We start from the raw sequence: 21,312 nt of genomic DNA, 5'->3' as shown, positions 1-21,312 counted from the left end.
TGACTCTGCTAGGTAGACTGAGCAGATATCATAAAAATGAATCTGTTTTAACTAAATTATAAGATATTAAGAAATTATGTATATTTGCATTCAGAGTGCCTGCCACATAATATGTGTTACAATAATTTGTTAACAAAATGAGCACATGAATGCATCAGTAAAACAAACCTATTCTGTAGAAATACTTTAACCATTTTTCTTCCTTGCCATTTTCAAGTCATTTATAGATATTTCTTTTTGGTAATTGCTGTAATTTTTTTATACATACATTTTGCCTTTTATTAAAAGCATATTGCTTTGCTATGTTGCTTATTTTTAAACTACAATAGAGGGTATGTGATTACTATACAGTTTTATAGTTTATTTTGTTGTGCATTTATTCATTTAATCAGAATGCATTATTTTCTACATGTCTGACCCTTTGCTAGGAGGAAAAGATGCAAAGATAAATATGACATAACCTCAATTAATGAGGGAAACAGAAAGCTACATATTTTGAAACAGTCTGTAATATACATGTTATGTAAAACCTAGAGTATATTTTGGGGTATCAGAGGAAGAGTTTCTTTATGGAATAGGGAATCTGAGGAAGATGAGTAGAAATTTCCTAGAAAAAATGGAAGACAAAGAATAAATCCCAGCTTCTGAGGACTGAGTAAGCACAAACATGGAGATAAGCAGAAAAGTAGACATGATGGACACTGTAAAGAATCAGGTCTAAGTTTGAAGGAGGAAGCATAAATATAAGAGGCTTGAAAGAGGTAAAGATACCCCAGAGTTCCAAGAGAATGTTGGAGAAGGGAGCCTGAGTGGAGACTTGTCTCTTTCTATAAACTATGGACCCAGGGTGTTCAGAGAGATTTGCCTCAGACATAGCCTAGGAGAATGACATGAAATGTTCTGTAGAATACTGGAGAGGTTCTGTTCTTCCAGCTTTATCATATTTCTATATCTTCTAATTACAAAATTTAATGAAATTTTAATCTTTTGATATAAATTCAAAAGGAGTTACATACATTGCAAAGGGAGCCCTCCCCAACCCGTCCCTCTTTCTTGAATAGTTTGACATTCCTCTCAGCCTTCACATGAATTCAAATTCTGGTGTTCATCTAAGTTGGCAGGAGTATGGGAAGCAAGGGAGTGTGCAGGTGGAGTGAATGGTGGTGGGGGCACTGTTTTTCTTAATTACATGTTAATATGCTTTGTCTTGTTAGCTTTGGAGGATTTACATCACTGTGGAGCACTTAGGTTGGAGCATTTACATCTCATTGCAGCTTTACAACTACCTTTATCTCTTATTTTTCTTGCTTAATGCTGGGAACCTACTGTGAAGTACAGTTGACTCTTTAGCTGCATGAGTTTGAACTAGGCTGGTCCACTTTTAGGTAGATTTTATTCCACCTCTGCCATATCTCTGAGAGAGCAAGACCAATCCCTCTTCTTCCTTCTCATCCTCAGCCTACTCAATGCGAAGACAATGAGGATAAAGACTTTTATGATAATTCACTTCCACTTGATAAATAATATATTTTCTCTTCCTTACAATTTTCTTAACACTTTCTTTTCTCTAGCTTACTTTATTATAAGAATATATTATATACTACATACACAAAATGTGTGTTAATTGACTGTTTATGTTATTGGTAAGTCAACAGTAAGCTATCAGTAGTTAAGTTTTTGGGAAGTCAAAATTACATGCGAGTTTTTACTGCACTGGGAGTGGTGGGGCTCGGTGCCCCCAGCCCTTGCATTGTTCAAGCGCCAACCGTTAGTGTCTAATGAAATACTGAAAACTACTTGTTACAATAATGAATTCATACATACATGAATACATGAAATAATACTGTTTATTTTCCAGGTCCTGGAAAATTTTAGACTAGAACATAAGCTTCTAATTCCCTGCCCACTTTTATTCTCCCTCTAGCTATGAGTTTTCTTTTTTTTTTTCTTTTGCGATTGTGAACAGTTTATTATTTTCTATACTTTGGAACCACTTGTAAATTATCCCAGTTCTTTTCCTTGAGTTCTCATATTCTCTCTCTCTCTCTTTTTAATTTATTTAAGCTCTGGGATACATGTGCAGAACGTGGAGGTTTGTTACACAGGTATACACATGCCATGGTGGTTTGCTGCACCCATCAACCCAACATCTACACTAGGTATTTCTCCTAATGCTATCCCTCCCCTAGCCCCCCACCTCCCGACAGGCCCTGGTGTGTGATGTTCCCCTCTCTGTGTCCATGGGTTCTCATTGTTCAGCTCCCACTTATGAGTGAGAACATGTGGTGTTTGGTTTTCTGTTCATGTGTTAGTTTGCTGAGAATGCTGGTTTCCAGCTTCATCCATGTCCCTGCGAAGGACATGAACTCATCCTTTTTTATGGCTATATCATATTCCATGGTGTATATGTGCCACATTTTCTTTATCCAGTCTGTCATTGATGGGCATTTGGGTTGGTTCCAAGTGTTTGCTATTGTGAATAGTGCCGCAGTAAACATACGTGTGCATGGGTCTTTATAGTAGACTGATTTATAATCCTTTGGGTATATACCCAGTAATGGGATTGCTTGGTCAGATGGTATTTCTGGTTCTAGATCTTTGAGGAATCGCCACACTGTCTTCCACAATGGTTGAACTAATTTACACTCCCACCAACAGTGTAAAAGCATTCCTATTTCTCCATATCCTCTCCAGCATCTGTTGTTTCCCGGCTTTTTAATGATCACCATTCTAATTGGCATGAGATGATATCTCATTGTGGTTTTGATTTGCATTTCTCTAATAACCAGCGATGGTGAGCTTGTTTTCATATGTTTATTGGGTGCATAAATGTCTTCTTTTGAGAAGTTTTCATATTCTTCACTCACTTTTTGAGGGGGTTGTTTGTTTTTTTCTTGTAAATTTGTGTAAGTTCCTTTTAGATTCTGGATATTAGCCCTTTGTCAGATGGATAGATTGCAAAAATTTTCTCCCATTTTGTAAGTTGCCTGTTCACTCTGATGATAGTTTATTTTGCTGTGCAGAAGCTCTTTAGTTTAATTAGATCCCATCTGTCAATTTTGGCCATTGTTGCCTTTGCTTTTGGTATTTTAGTCATGAAGTCTTTGTCCATGCCTATATATTCTTTGTGAAATTATCAGCTTGTTTATACATTTCTGATTATGAGTGAATCTAGGTATTCTTACATGCCTAGAAAACATTTACTTTTCTTCTCTGTAAACTATTCATGTCCTTTATATATTCTTCAAATTCTTCTATTCTTACTCTCCCTCTTTTTTTCTTTTGCTTTTCTCACTTTGTGGACTTCAAAAGTTTATATGTTAAGGAACTTAATCTTTTGCCAAATATATTTTCCTAGTTCGTGTTTAGTATTTTGAATTTTCTTATGATATTTTTACTTTTGTGGAATGAAATTTGTCAGTCTTTTCTTTTGTAGCTTCTGGATGTTAAAGCCTGACTATATTGAAGGTAGGCTCTTCAAAAGACAACTAGAAAAGATATATTAATCATGTGAAGTTAACCTAATTAGTTGAATTAATGCAGTAAGGCAGAATGCTAACTTGACAGAGTAAAGTAGTATCTCAAAATGTGGAAACTAGGGCAGAGTAATTTATAGGGAGTGCCAGAATGGGTGAATTAAGGTGGGTCATTCAGGAGGAGATTTGCCTGAGATTGGGCAAAGTATATGACCAAAAATTGCTTTGGATTGATGGGCATAGCAAAATGAGGATCTTAAAGTGAGCCTTGGGAAACAAGCTATCGGTCTTGATAAGTAAGTTCACAGTCTTATCTTTTAGGAGCTCTTATTTCCTGGAGAAAGAAGCTAAGATATTTTTGCCTGGTCTAAATATTGTTTAGTACAGAACAGTAAATTATGTCTATCTATATTGTTTAATACAAGGATAGAGAATTATGTTAGGTTCACTTCTCAGTTATGAAGAAATTCTCCTGTAATATCTGTATTACTTTTATAATTATTTTTTATAGCTGACTCTTTCTTGTTAATATTAATGTAGTTTATTTTCGTGAATTGTGTAAGATTTGTATATCTTTGTTTTTGCAAAACGGCTACCTGGTATCTTGGTACTATTTATTGAATAACAATAAATGTTTCTCCAATGATTTAAAATATCATCTTTATGAAATATGATTTTTTTCTACATATTTGGCTCTTTCTGTATTTTTACTTCTATTTCACTGATCGGCCTTTGCATGCATTACTATGCCACTATGTAAATTATGAAAGCTTTGTATGTTTTGAAATTTGCAAGCAGTCATTCTGTCTCATTGCACTTCCTTTTCAGAGATTATTCTGGCTATTCCTAGCACTTTATTTTTCCACATGAACTTTGGGATCAGCTGTTACTTTAAATGAAATTTTAGAATAGAATTAAAATATTGTCTAATATTTTTTATGAAAAATATTACTTGATATTTGTTGTGGAAATGGGTTAGTTTAGAAATCAGTTTAGAAGAAATTGTTTAATTTTTCACAAGAAAAGATAGCATCTAAGACCTTATGTACTCTTCAGAGTGCCTTGATATGTTCTTTATATAATACTGGCATAATTCCTTAAAACTTTAAATCTATCTTTAATGCCTTTTAATTTTGGCATAAAAATGAGGGCTTCTCTTGCTATAGCTATATATTCAAATTCATTATGATTTCACTAATCGAAACTATTAAATTTATGTCAATTTTTTATCCTACCGTGGTTAGTAATTCTCTCATTGCTCATGTAGTTTTTCACTTTACACTTTTGATTTTGAAGAAGTACCATTGTTTCTTCAGCAAATAGTGTTTTACATCTCTTCGTTTCACATACCTTTATTTTCTTGTCTAATTTAATTGGCTAGTACCTTAAATACAACACTAAATAGCAACAATGATAGTGGGCATTGACTTGTTCTCAACTTCTTTAGGAATGAGTCTAGATTTTTCTCATTAAGTGTAAAACTGACTTTTAGGCACCATATCAGTGTTTTATAAAGTTAAGAATTTTTGTATTCCTATTTCAATATCTTGTAACTTGACCAAGTAATGTCTTCAGCAGAAAGTTTCAGGTATATTTTCTCTCCTATATGTCTTTTTTAATATTACTGGATTTGAATCTTCTTTTATTTCACAGTACTATTTTTGAAGTATAAGTTGTAATTTTTTTAATCTTCTGTGCATTTGGTTATATTTGAGAACTCCAAGAATATCTATGTTGAGTTGGTTTTACATATCTTTTACATAGCTTTTTTTCTATTTCTTTTAATTATTCTTTATTTGCTTAATTTTTTCAGTTGTGACCATTTTGTGCTTTCTTCAGCATTTATTCTTTATGCAAATTCCAGTTATTTATTACTGTGAATTTGTTTTCTTTGTTCAATGTCTTTCTGAAGTTTTCAGTTCACATCTCTTCTCCTATTCATTATTTCCATACTGAGTTCCTGCATTCAAGTTTTGTCATCTCCATTTATTAATAATTGCTTATTTTTTAATGGAAGAATGTAGTCACAAATGTAATCTGTGTTGTAGTACATTTTTTCTCTTCCATGTTTCTCCATTGTAGATAATTTTGCTACTTTTAAAATAGTTTTCTTGTATAGTATCTTTGTACGAAATCTGTAACATGTTATGATTTCTATAGATTTCCCTTTCATACCTTTTTGAAGGAGGTTCCTTTGGGGACAAGGGGGATAGATTTGTACTCTTTAAGCTTCTCTTCTCCCCTTACCCAGATGACACAGAGACAGACTTACTCCTGCATATATGGTTGTATTTTGTGTGTGTGTGTCTGTATGTGTGTGAAGCTCCATCTCTTGTTGTTCTCTCAGGCACACCAGGTATGGGAAAGCTCTTGTTGACTTTCTTTTCTTCTTTCTACATTAGAGCTTACAAAACCCATTCTCTGAACTAAAAATAGATTAGAGCCAAAGTGATATGGGACTTCTGAACCTAAAGCTCAAAAAAGGTTGCAGCTTCTGCTCTTTCTGTGGAACTCCGCCACCACCATATGAAGATGCTGACTTAGCCTCCTTGAGGGTGAGAGACCGTGGGAGAGAGAGGTCCAGCTGAAAATCAGCACTAATTGCCAATCAAGTGCTTGACGCTATTTTAGACCATTCAGTTGCAATTGAGCTGCCAAGGGATTGAGATGAATGACTCCAGGTGAGACCAGTAGAGCATCTGCCCTTTGAGTTCAGTCTAAATTGCTGATCCATAGAATTGTGAACAAATAAATGCTGGTTGCTTTTAGCCACTGTATTTTGGAGTTGTTGTTATAGAGCAATAGAAAGCTGATGCAGTAGTTTAGTATATTTAATAAATATTTCACTGCATCTATGCCATACATTATCAAATATGATATGAGACTAGCTCATGCATTATTACAATTTTTAAATAATGGAGTATACTACATTTTAGAGTAAGGTTTTTATTGATGTGCTGAAAATTAGCCCTTTGATAGTGCATAAAATAAGACTTGTTACGGTATTCAGAATTGCTCTATCTTAAATCAGCATTTCAGCATTCTAAATTATTGCTCTCACTCCAGTCATTTGGTTGGAGCCCTGTGACAATATACATAAATGTGTCAACAATTTAACAACTTATCCAATACATTTCATATTTGATTAAAAACCTATTCTAAGATTATAAAATAAATTTCATATTTATTAGTTGGTAAACATATCAGTGACATATATCAAGTTTTAACTTGTCTCTAGAAGGCTTTCAGTCATTTCAAACAGCAAGATCTTAAGTTGATTTCTAGATAGTATTTCTTTGAAGAGTGTAGGGTTTGTACTGAGTAAATAAAAATTTGAGTTGTAGGGCTAAGATCAGGAAATTATGAAAATGAAAGCAAGCATTGTCTCTAACATATCTCCTTCATATGTTAGATTTATTTTAAAATTGGTTGTTTTTTTGTTAAGAAAATTAGTTTTAAAGATTATGGTTTTATGTGTAGTGTAGATAAATAAAAATAAAAATTGCATTCATTTTTAATGTGAATTTGAAGAGTTTTAGCTAAGGTATATACCATGTAGCCATGACTGTAATCAAGATATAGAACATTACAATCACTTTGGGGGTTAATCTCCACCACTAATCCTTGGCCTTACACAACCATTTATCTATACTCTATCACAATCTACTATAATATCTTTCTTAGAGTTCCATATAAATGGAATCATATAGTCTTTACTCTTTGTTTTTGACTTCTTTGCACATAATGTTTTACAGAATCATTTGCATTGTTGTGTGTATCTGTAGTTTGTTACTTTTTACTGTTAAGTAATATTCCATTGCATGAATATACACAGATTGTTTATCCATTCCCCTGTTGATGAGCATTTGAATTGCTTCCCACTTTTGGCTACTATGAATAAAGCTGCTATGAATATTTGTGTATGAGTGTTTGTATGTAGATAGGTTTTCATCTCTTTTGGGTAAATACCTAGGAACTGGAATGTGTAACATTATAAAATACTGCCAAGATGTCTTCCAAAGTGGTTTTACTGTTTTAAACTGCTGCAAGCAATGTATGAGAGTTCTAGTTGCTGTACACCCTTTCCAACAAATACCATATACACTTGGCATTTGTCGGTCTTTTAAACTGTATTCTGTCTGGTGGATGTGCAGTGACATCACATTGTGGTTTAAATTTGCAATTCCCTGATGACTAATAGTGTTGAATATCTTATTTATGTTCTCTTGGACACTTTATCTTATGTTGCAAAGTGTCTGTTGAACTGTTTTACTCTATTTACATGTCAATCTTATTATTTTTGATTTGTAAGAGATTTTTCTATATTCTGGATAGATACCTGTAGAATATTTTACTGATACCTGTAGAATATAGTAATATTCTCCTCAGTAACTTATCTTTTTATATTCTTCACAGTGTTTAAGGAAGAGCTGAAGTTCTACATTTTAAAAAGTCAATTTTATCAATGATTTTCATTTATGGTTTGTGCTTTCTGTGCCATATTTAAAATATTTTTGGTTATCCCCAAGGTTGCAAAAATTTACTTTTATGTTTTCTTTTATATATTTTTAATAGTTTTAGCTTTAAGATCTAGATCTGTGATTTTGAGATAATTTTAGTGTATTGTGTGTGGTAAAAATTGAGATGTATTAATTTTTTATATGGTCATGTAGTTGTTGAAGACCATTTATCTGAAAATACTCCTGCATTGAATTCCCTTGTCCATTTGACAAGGGAATCGATTGAATGTACATCTGCAGATCTGTTTCCACATTCACTATTAGCGCAAGATTTTAAAAATGAGAGTAACACCTCTATTTTAGTTTTAATCCGTAAAGCAACCTGGGTTAGCTCTTAACATTTTAGTCACATTGAGGGACTGATTAGCTAAGGGAATGAGAACGGAACAGGAGACATTGTAAAGATCTAAACATTGTGATGGGGCAGCCTCAGTAATTAACGAAGGTGTGGAACATGTATGCATTGAACATTGGCCAGCAGGAGAAGGGTATTCCATAAAAAAGGTTTGTCCATGTCCTTTGCCCACTTTTTAATGGGGTTGTTTTATTCTTGTAAATTTGTTTAAGTTCCTTGTAGATTCTGGATATTAGACCTTTGTCAGATGGATAGATTGCAAAAATTTTCTCCCACTCTGTAGGTTGCCTGTTTGCTCTGATGATAGTTTCTGTTGCTGTGCAGAAGCTCTTTAGTTTAATTAGATCCCACTTGTCAATTTTTGCTTTTGTTGCAATTGCTTTTGGCAATTTCATCATGAAATCTTTGCCTTTGCCTATGCCCTGCATGGTATTGCCTAGATTTTCTTCTAGGGTTTTTATAGTTTTGGGTTTTACATTTAAGTCTTTAATCCATCTTGAGTTAATTTTTGCATAAGGTATAAGGAAGGGGCCCAGTTTCAATTTTCTGCATATTGCTAGCTACTTCTCCCAGTACCATTTATTAAATAGGGAATCCTTCCCCCATTGTTGTTTTTGTCAGGTTTGTCAAAGATCAGATGTTTGTAGATGTGTGGTTTTATTTCTGAGTTCTCTATTCCATTCCATTGGTATATATGCCTGTTTATTTACCAGTACCATGCTGTTTGGTAAACAAACTTCTCAAAAGAAGACATACATGTGCCCCAAAAAATATGAAAAAAAGTCCAACATCACTGATCATTAGAGAAATGCAAATCAAAACCACAATGAGATACCATCTCATGCCAATCAGAACGGTGATTATTAAAAAGTCAAGAAACAACAGATGCTGGCAAGGTTGTGGAGAAATAGGAGCACTTTTACACTATTGATGGGAATGTAAATTGGTTCAACCATTGTGGAAGACAGTGTGGCTATTCCTTAAAGACCTAGAGCCAGATATACCATCTGATCCAGCAGTCCCATTACTGAGTATATATCCAAAGGAATTCTATTATAAAGATACACATACACATATGTTCATTGCAGCACCATTCACAATAGCAAATATGTGGAATCAACCCAAATGCCCATCAATGATAGACTGGATAAAGAAAATATGGTACGTATACATCATGGAATGCTATGCAGCCATAAAACGGAATGAGAACATGTCGTTTGCAGGGATATGGACGAAGCTGGAAGCCCATTATCCTCAGCAAACTAACGCAGGAACAGAAAACCAAACACTGCATGTTCTTATAAGTGGGAGCTGAATAATGATAACACATGGACACAGAAAGGGGAACAACACACACTGGGGCCTGTTGGGGGAGGCTGGTGGGTGGGGAGCATCAGGAAAAATAGCTAATGTGTGCTGGGCTTAATATCTAGGCGATGGGTTGACAAATGCAGCAAACCACCACTGTACATGTGTACCTGTGTAACAAACCTGCACATCTTGCACCTGTACCCTGGAACTTAAAATCTATTAGCAAAAATAAATAAATTAATTAATAAAAAATAAAAAAAAATAATTGTCTAAGATTAGATTCTTAATAAATATGTATTTTAAATAATGAATGGATTAATAGATGAATAAATGTGGGAAGGTGGAATGACAAATTTTGTCTTTATAGATTACCACTATTTATTTCTACTTACGTTTAGGTTTTCAACAGGTTTCATTCTAAGGAGCCATTTTGTGCAGTGTCAATAACTACAAATTTAGATTTCATCTGGTGAAAGTTTCTCATTTTACATATTAAGCAGAAATTTCAGCCACTAGGGAGATAGATAATGTTTAAGGTACATAGCAAGTGACCAAAGGAAAAAATTGATTCAGATCTTTGAATTTTTTGTATATGGTTTGTGCTCTTTCCTTTACAGTAACAGTTTTATTCCAAATACCAAAGAATATAATGCTTTTAAATAAATAATTGAATCCGTAGGCTAAAAAGGAGTTTAAAAATCTCTGAAGAAAATCTAAAAAAAAAAAAAAATGTCCAGGGGAATTAATGCTTTACTGATTGTTAAGTCTACCTCTTTCTTCTATCAGTTTGGGTTTATATAATGCTTAGCAATGTTGTGGTAGTATTTCTGGGTATAATGCCTAATTGCCTAGTTCCCACATCAAGCAAGAGAGATACAGACACAATCCCAAGAAATTAGACACCTTCCCTATCTTTTAACAGGGCTATTCCTGTAGAAATCACCTACTTGCTGTAGTGATAGGAAAGTAAGAAGTTGTAAATAGTTTGTTGTTTCTTTCTAACTTTTAACCGAATATAAACTGTTAAGTTGGTTGTTTCCTTCTATCTTTTGACTGAATATAAATTATCTTTACTGACATATTCCTCCCGTGGATATGGAGTGTTAAGGCTGCTTTTTGCAAGCTAAATTACATATTTAATGCATAATGGATCAGAACAGAGATATTAAAAAATCAGCTTTAGCAAACATAATGGCTTTAAGGCCAAAGCTAGACTTGAGACTAAACTAATTTGAAGGCAATAATCTATTTAAAGAATGAATGTGTTTGTCATTCAGGAGAAGCATTGGCTAGCAGTGGAAGAATAGGCAAAGAAAGTTAGGGATGTAGACACATGCAGAGCTCATCCCAGAGGTGCCTAAAAAGAGAATGTTGTCATCTGCAGGTGTGATGTATCTTATTTGGGTGTCTGGTATAACCCTGTGTAGGGAAGGATACTTTAAGTTATCTGATGCCATTAAACATATACTTTTTATGGTCCGCTTCTCTTGCTCTGATTCTGTGCTCATCAAGTAATCTTAAATTGATACTTTGGTTTTCTAGAAGCACACTGAGGTTGACAGTATACTGACCACAGGATATTAGTTTCTGGTTCTATTACTCATTAACATTCTGAAAGTAATTAAGTAAAATGTCACTTTAATTTTATAACTCAAACTCAAATTTATTTAGATTGAGTTTGCATCCATGAATCCAACAGCAGCTAGGGAGATGAATGTCTGTTAGTCTACAAGGGAGAAATAGGGACAGGGTAAAAAGAAACTCTACTTTGTGAAGGATAAATTATGACATCATGTCGTATGTTGTGTAGACAGCCAAGAAGGATTCCATCTGTGAAAGGACATTGAGAGCTGTAATATTTGGAATCCAGATTTAAATTATTCTTATCTGTGTTATAATTCACTTACACAATCTTCTGATGTTCAATATGGAGCTTTTCTGGATGTGCTTTGGAAAGAAGGGAACATAATTTGTTCACCTTTGTAGCAAAATGGATTAAATTCAGCTGCAGAAGAGTAGTGGATTAGTTATAGGAAGGGCCAAGAGAGAAGACTGGAGCAGCTATCTGGAATACCTTACTATCATTAGGTATAGATTTTCCAGGTAACACAGCAAAAGGACTAGTGCCCTTTCATCTTCAATAAGATTGTCCAATAAAAAGAGGTATTGGATATATTGTTTCATTATTTCTATTTATGTAGCAGTTGTCTTTTAGGAACTAGGTTGAATAGGTAGTCACATAGAGTTGCTTAAAATAATCTCAGGTAGCATTTATATCCTTCTGTAAAAATACAGTTACAAGTAAAAATGCTTATATGGTTAAAATAGAAGCACAGATGATTTTTTTTTCCTCAGGGGTGTCATTTGATGTGTGGGAAAAAAAATCAGAGTTGTCAACTGACATTGGTGATAGTCCTTTGTCACTACTCAGGTTCAAATAGATATATTTTAAACTTAGATTTTAAAACATACAGCTATGAAAAATGATATTTCAACAGGATAATCTTCAGTGATTTTTGATAACGATAAAGTCTGACAAAGTATTTCTATTTAAATACACTCTGTGAAGTAACATAGTATAGAGTCTCACTAACATAGTATAGGGACCTATTATTCTCTCACTAAGTAGGATTTAAGCTTCTGGTGAGTGCTTCCTTTGGATAGAGTAAAAAGTTATATATCTGTAGACAAATGAAGTAATTTTTCCCTACTCGGTTAAAAAAAGAAAGAATGTATATCTTATTCTATTTGCTCATTGCAGATGAAATCAGGCATTCTCCTATCTCTTTAACAATGTATAGACTGTACAATGTCATGGATTCTGAGGCAGTGTTTGGTAAATTAATGAAAGTGTAAGCTTTAGCTCTACTTCCGTAAAAATTAAATGTGGAATTCAATAGAGTGTGTCTAGACTGAACAGAGCATTAAATTAAATTTGTACTTCATTTTGGCTTAAGAAAATAAGGAAATTATTGGTGGAGCATAGAACGTGGATTATTCATAGAACTGGAGCAAATTATTAGTTTTCGATGGCAGGCTTATTCATATTTAAAAGAATGCTTGAATATTATGTAAGCCATAAGTTTTTAGCTTAAGCATATAGCAAGAGCAAAAATATATTAAGGCCAAAAGGTTGAAAATTGTATTTTGTATTTACTCTCTATTTGGATGGAGGAAATCTACAGAAAAAAAGTAATTATAAGATAGATTCTCCATGGAAAACATAGATCAATGATTGTGGAAAGGATTTAAGGAGAAATGCTGTGCCCCATAGAAAACCTTCAAATACTAAGGCTTCTTCCACTGGAGGATTTGACTGTGTAAGTCAGGCCATCCTGGTGTAAACATCTATAAAACTGGAGAAAACTTATGAAACATCTGTTTGAAGTGTAGAAACAACAGTCAGCACAGGATTGTGACCCTGAAAGGAAGCAAACATGGTGAACTCTACTAATGCCGTGGCTTTCTGACAAGACGAAACATCTAGGCTTCTGTGCAGGGGAGAAGTGGCCAAACAGATGAGGAGGTCTTGCTGAATTGAGGAGCTCAGGGAGGCCATGGCGCATGGTGTTTGTAGGGTGGAGTGTTAGAGAATTCAGATCTACATAGAGAAAGAGAGCTCCAAAAGTTAGCAAGTTGGACTGTCAAATCTTTGTGTAGAGGGAAATTAAACAAAGACAAGCAAATAATAATTGCTAGAAAGTCACAGCTTGCACGTGAGTGGGAGATATCTGCATTCCTATCAGCCAGAGTCAAGAGACATTTCTGAATATCCCAGGCATCTGGTATAAAACCTGTAAAGGTCTCACATAGTAGTAGCAGGGCTAAATTTGCTACGAAGTAAAGGTTACAGTAGACCCCACTGAGAAAACTTAAATGACAAGCCTTGAAAAGATTAAGCTGATTTGCATGTAGCTGTAATGTAGTGTCAGGAGCTCTGAAGGGTCTGAGTAAAGTTTTACCCTACTTGGATGTTAACAAGTTAGCTTCATGGAAGCTGGCAGGAGACACAAGACTTTTGGAGATAAAGTATAATTTTTCACTTGCAGCAATAGTAGTACCCAGGGTATCGTTATATTTTTGTGTTCGTTCCCCGAGTCCCAATTCCCACCGGCAATGCAGAGAAGACTGGATGATACCTCGCCACGTAGTAGTTTCTTTACAGGAAAGACACCTAGACCTAAAGGAATTTAAATCTTTTATAATGAGAAATATTTTGGTTATTCCCTTTATTATACTGTGCAATGAAAATACCTTACCTTTGCTCCAGAGGGAGGCAGTACTTCTAGTTTTCCAAGGTAGGTTACTATTAAAACATCCTTATAGTACACAAACAGAGGAAATCAGTGACTTGCTCACAATATATGCAGGAATGTGAGAGACTCAGGGAGAATAGTCTTCCAGCAATATCTACCATTTTGTCTTCTGGTAAATTTTCCTATGAGTAAAACAATCTGTTGGCCACTCTGATTAATGTAGCTGATGCAGTCTAGGACCAAATACAGTCTATCTCATGGAGCATTTAATTAGGAACAAATAAATGGTACTTTCCACAGCAGGATGATGCTAACCTGCAATTTTGACCTCAATATTGCCCATAAACAGCTCAATAAATCACCGTAAACCATTAGAGTCCACATTAGAGAGCAAGATGACTTTCTTCTTAGGATCTGTATCAATCTTTCCTCTTTACCTGAGAAATTAATCCACATAGATTTATTGATGATTGCACGTCTACTCGCTGGCCTGCAAGGAGGAAGTCTAGGGCAATTCTATCCTCAACTAACTTGTGTAAGTTGTTAGTAAATCAAGGCTAACATGAATCCCTCCCTAAGACCAAGGTGGTGTTATTGATCACTTACATCCAGACCTTGGAAGGATTTAACTTTATAGGACTGGCTATCACGGTGTCAGAGGATCAGAGGGAAAAACGTTTTTTTTGTTTGTTTTTTTTTAAACTGGGATTCATATGTCTTTCATACAGTGGGTCACCGTAGAGGAATTTGTAGCATATTGTACTCAGTCAAGTGGACATTATCCTTAGGTTCTAGTACCATCCAGCAAGAAATTCCAGGTGGCTGAACTAGAATTAAGTTTAAATCTTATAAGCTCCCGTTTGGCTGGGCTGCCACTAGGAGGATGTTCCAATGAGGTCAACTGGGGTAGCTGTTAGAAGTAACAAAGATGCATTATGATTTTTGAATTGGGTCTATTTTATATTTAATTCTGATTATTAGCCAGAATATGACAAAAAATGTATGAAGGCTGATCTAAGGCCATAGAAATGAGGATAGGGAAAACATCTGGAGGTGTTAGCAGGTAATTTGTGTAGGAGATGCAGGATGTTTGGCCATCCCTTGCTGTTTCCTGTAAATTTCTTGGTAAGGTTAGAGGGAATAGCATTAAATTTGGTAGAGCCATCTGGTGGGGGATAGCAGAACCAACAGTTAAATTTAATATGTTTGCAACCATTTGGGAATACTGTACCAGAACATTTTCCATGCAGAATTTTTTTTCTATCAACACTTAACTGCCTGAAAAAATGAACTTTAACACCTTCAAAAGAGACAAAAATATCCTGTCTGACTATTCATAATGTACAGCTTCCAATAAAAATTTACAGATATGAGTAATTGCTATAAAATGTGATTCATAATTAAGAAAAATCTATTACAGTAAACAGATCTAGTAATAACAGAGTTGATGGAATTATCAATCTGTAACTTTAAAACAAACTTAAAATGCAATAGTTAAAAATTTTTAAAAAGGTAGTGTTTGAAAATAACAGCTGATTAGAAACTGCAGAAGAAAGGATTGATGAACTTGAAAACACAGCAATAGGAACTATCTAAACTCAAGCACAGAGGGGGAAAAATTGAAAAAATAAACAGAAGCCGAGTAGTCTGTGTTACAATATCAAGCAGTCTTACATGTATGTGATTAGATTGCCTGAGAGAGGAGAGAGAAGAGACAGAAAAACATATTTAAAGAAATAGTGGCCAACATTTTTCTAAATTTGTGAGAATTATACGCCCCTAAATCTGAGCTTCCCAAAGAATCTCAAGCAGCACAAACACTGAGAAAATTATACTAAGGTTCATCCTACTCAAAGTGCTAGAAATCAGTAAGCAGAAGGAAAAATTTTTAAAGTAGTTAGAAGTAAAAAAAAAAATTACGGAACCAAGATTTTAAAAAAATGCAGACTGCACTTCAGAAAAACTGCAAGTTAAAAAACAATGTAATCATATCTTCATAGAAAGAAAAAATATATTATTCTAGAATTCTATATCTCATGGAAATACTATTCAAATAAGAAGTCAAAAGCTTTTGTACACAAAATCTGAGAAAATTCATTTTTAGCAGAAGTATACTTGAAATAACATTAAAGGGACCTCAGGTTGAAGACAAATGATACCAGGTGGACACTTAGATTTACACAAAAGAATAAAAAGCACTGGAAATGTTCAATTAAAATCCTTTAAAAGATAATTGAATAGTTGAAGTAAAAACAACAGTGTAACATTTATAAAAGTAAAGATTGTGGTAACAGTATCACAAAGGATAAAAGAAGCAAAATTGAAGTATTCTGTCTTACAGTATATGAGAAGTGGCATATTCTTTCAAGGTAGAATGTGATCAGTTGCATACAGTGACTTTAGAACAACTGAAAATAATTAAAAGATGAATAAGCTTTTGGTGGAGGTAAAATTGAATGCTATAGGACAATTAATTCAGAAGGTGGCAGGAAAATGGGAGAGGGGGGGAAAAAACCACATATGACAAATAGAAACAGAAGATGTAGATTTCAACTATTTAATAATTACATGAAATAAATGGCCTGTAAATATTACATATTATATATAAATTATTAATTTTCCCATGGTCTATACTATATATACTATATATAATATATATTTATATTATATAAATATATATTTAATATAAATATATATTAAAGTTTATATATTTATATAATATATATATTATATAAAATTCATGATCCCAATTTTGTTCACAACATTCAAAGCATTGTAAGGAACCAGTTGAACAGAAGCCTTCTCTCCCTCAGGCTGATTAGCGTGTTGACCTTGGCTACATTAATGTCATAGAACTTCTTCACAGCTTGTTTGATCTGGTGCTTGTTGCCTTTATCATTCATAATGAACACAAGTGTGTTGTCTTCTTTCTTCTTCATGGCTAATTCAATGGTCAGGGGGACTTGGTAATGGCATAGTGGTCAAGCTTGTTTCTCCTGGGGGCACTCTTCCAAGGATATTTAGGGTTCCTCCCAAGCCATAGTGTCTTGGGCCACTGGAAGGTAGGTGATGTGCAGATCATTTTTTGTGTGGCTGTGGATATCTTTGAGTACTGCCTTTTCGGCTTTCAAAGGCTTCGCTTTGGCCTGAGCTTTGGGAGGGGCAGGAGCTACCTTCTTCACCTTTGGCACCATCTTGTGAAAAACTGCCCTAGATATTTCAGTTCAAAGTCAGAGACTGTCAGAATAAAGATAAGCTCTAACTACTTACTACTGAAAAATATGCAATTTAAATATAAAAACAGATAAGTGGAAATTTTAAAAGATGGAAAAATATGTGTCATGTTGATATTACAATGATCTCACCAGGAATAAAAAGAGGTTTCATAATGATGAAAGGGTTACTTTATCAAGAAGACATAAAGTCTTAAGTGAGTATTTACCTAATAACAGAGCTACAAAATGATATAGAAACAGTAGTAATTCTAAATAAAACCCAATAGAACTGAAAGAAGAAATAAGACAAATTTACAATGATAATTGAAAATTTCAACACTCATCTTTTTCTGTTATTGATAGAACTAGTATTGTAAAGTAAGAATATGGAAGATTTGAATAACACTATCCACCACCATGATTAAAGTCATATAGCAATATAAAGATCAAATATATATATTATATATATATATGAAGAGAGAACACAATAAAACCAATAATAGCAGAGAAATAATTATTTTCAAATGCACATTAAATATGACAACTGATGACATATTGGGCTGTAAGACATGTGTCAATTTATTTAGAATTACTGAGATCATACACTGAATGGTGTCTGCCCAAATGGAATTTATCAGAAATAAATAACTGAAAGATATCTGGAAAATTACCAAATACTTGAAAATTATGGAATACACTTTCAAGCAACCTAAAGCTCAAATAAGAAACCAAAAGGTATATTAGATAATAGAATTGAATGCTAATGAAAATACAACGTATAGAAGGCCAAGAAAAAGTTAAAGTCATGCTTGAACACAAATTTATAGTTCTAAATACTTATGTTAAAAGATGAGTAAGGTCTAAAATTGTTGACTTAACCATCCAGCTTAAAAAGTTGAAAAAAGGACAAATTAAACCCAAAATATGTAGAAAAACAAAAGAAATTAATGAAATAGAAAATAAACAAAAGAAAAAGCAATAAAAGTAAAATCTGGTTATTGGAAAGAAATTTAAAATAGATAAGAGTTAAACTGGTAAGGAAAACAGATGACACAAATTATTCATATCAGGAATAAAGGAATACTTAACCACAGATCATAGAAACATTAAATGGAAAATGAGACTAGCATGAGCAACTAACTGTATGCCAATAGACTACATAATTCAGACTCAATGGACAAACTCTTCAAAGGGACAAATAATTGACCTGATGTGGGAAGAAATAGGATATTGGAAAAAGCTTATTATTAGTTTACCGGGGTGCCATAACAAAGTACCACAGACTGGGTGGCTTAAACAGAAATTTATTGTTTCACAAATCTGTAGGCTAGAAGTACGAGATGAAGATGTCAATAGAATTGGTTTCTTCTAAGGCCTTTCTTTTTGGCTTATAGATGGTGATCTTTTCCCTCTATCTTCACATGGTCTTTCCTCTGTGGGCATCTGTATCCTAAACTCCTCTTTTTGTAAGGACACCAGTCATATTGAATTAAGGTCTACACATATGAGCTCATTTACATTAATTGCGTCTTTAAAGGCCCTGTTTCCAAGTACTTCACATTCTGAAGTACTAGGGGTTAGTGCTTCAATGTATGAATTTTGAGGAATACATTTCAGCCCATAACACTCTATATCTATTAAATAAATCAGGTTTGTGAACAAAAGCTTCCCCACAAAAAAGTCCAGTCCAATGACTTCATTCATAAATTCTATTAAGAATTAAAGAAATAAATAATAACCACCCTATACAAACATTTGAAAAAAAATCGGAGATACATCCTATCTTGTTTCATGAGGCCACTATAACCCTGATGCAAAACTCAGAAAAAACCATTACAGAAAAAATAGATATAATATCCTTTTAACAACAGATAAATTGAACTCAGCAATATGTAAAGAAGGTGATACATTATGACCAAATAGGGTTTATCCTAGTAATGCAAGGTTGGTTGTATATTTGAAAATCAATATAATTTATCTTATGAAGAGAATAAAGAGAAAACCCACATAATCATCTCAATCTTTTCAGAAAAAAAAGAAAAATTAGGAGCCATTTCCAGATTGTAAAAAGTCTCCACAAATTCAGAATACAAGTAATCTTCTTTATACTGATAATCTACAAGAGTCCTAAACTAACAGCATAATTCATGGGGAAAATTTGAACCCTTTTTCAAGATTAGAAACAAAGCAAGGAGGTGAACAGTCACTACCTGTATCCTACATTACATAAGGTGTCCTGGCCAATTATAAGGCAATGAATAGATATTAAGGCACACAGATTTTAAATGAAAAGATAACTGTTTTACTTGCAGACATGATCATGTACATGGAAAACAACCAAAGGATCCATAAAATAGCTATTATAGCAAATAGGTGAATTTAACACAGTTGCAGAATATAAGACTAATATAAAAAATCAATTGTATTTCTATGTACCAACAACAAGTAACCCAAAATTGAAATTTAAAATACCATTTCTGAGAGGATAAGAACACATGAAAGAATACTACATTTTAATAAAATATATGCATGACATTTACACTGAAAACTGTAACATTGCTGGAAGAAATTAAATATCTAAATAACTGGAGAAACACACAATACTTGTGGATCTTAAGACTCGATATTATTGAAATATAAATGTTACCAAAATTGACTTATTGAATCAATGCAATCTCTATAGGCTTTAATTTTGTTGGCAGGTACAAGTGAACTCTAAAATTTATGTGAGAATTAAAAGGACCTTAAGTAATTGCTAAAGTAATTTAGAAAAACATTAGATTTACACTACATAATTTTAAGACTTACTATAAAGCTACAGTAATAAAGACTTTCGCCACAAAGAGATATATATAAAACACACACACACACATACACTTAAATACATATAAGATATAATGTATCTCAATAGAACTTATATATATGGGTGTATATATATATATAACGTCAATTGAGATATTACAAATTTCTTAAGGTAATTTAATAAAGATGGGATTAGGCTGGGCATGGTAGCTCAGGCCTATAATCCTAGCACTTTGGGAAACCAAGGCAGGTGAATTGCTTGAGCTGAGGAGTTCATGACCAGCTTGGGCAACATGGTGAAACCCTGTATCTACAAAAAATATCAAAAAATTAGCCAGGTGTGGTGGCGTGTACCTGTGGTCCCAGCTACTTCAAGGGCTGAGGCAGAAGGATCGCTTGAATCCAGGAGGTCAAGGCTGGAGTGAGCTGACATTGCACCACTGAACTCCAGCCTGGGTGACAACGTGAGACTCCATCTCAAAAAAAAATTATATATATATATATATATATATATATATATATATATATATATGTATATAAAATAAAGATAGGGTTGTCTTTACTACAAATGGTGCATGAACATCTGGAAATCTTAAACCTCAAATACCACACATAATACACAAAATCGAACCATAGGCCTTAGTATAAAAGCTAAATATATAATTCTTGAAAACATAGGCATTTTCCACAACCTTGGGACAGGCAAACATTTTTTAGGCAAGACAGTAAAATCAAAACCAAAGAGGAAATAATGGACAAATTGAACTTTATGAAAGTAAACAAACTCTGCTCTTTGAAAAGCATCTTTAAGAAAGTGAAAAGGTGAGCCACAGGCTGGGAGAAGATAATTGTAAATGATTTATGTATTAATTAGGATTTTTATCTAAAATGTGTTAAGTACTTCTGAAACTCATTAATAAGACAAACAACTTAAAAACAAAGTAAGCAAAATATTTAAACAATTTCCCAAAGACAACATACAAATGGCAAACTGTATATGCAAAGCTGCCAAACATCACAATTTTCAGGAAGATGCAAATTAAAATTACAATGCAATGCTGCTACATAGTTACAAGAACGTTGTAAGAATGGGAAGCAACTGCAACTCTCATCCATTGCAGATGGGAATGTATGATGGTACAATTGCTTTGAAATACATTATGGCAGTGTTTTATAAGATTATCTAAACACACGTTATAAGACTCAGCAATTTCTCATTGTCAAAAGGAATTGAGAAATGTCTATACAAATACATGTACATAAAAATTCATAGCAATTTTTTTTCTTAATTTCAAAACCTGGACACAGCCCAAATATCTACCAACAAGTGAATGGCTTAACACAGTTTGGTATATTCATATGATGGGATACTAAAAA

The sequence above is a fragment of the Pan troglodytes genome, chromosome 1, assembly GCF_028858775.2.
Source record: "Pan troglodytes isolate AG18354 chromosome 1, NHGRI_mPanTro3-v2.0_pri, whole genome shotgun sequence".
Lineage (NCBI taxonomy): Eukaryota > Metazoa > Chordata > Mammalia > Primates > Hominidae > Pan > Pan troglodytes.
This window is presented reverse-complemented; position numbering follows the sequence as displayed.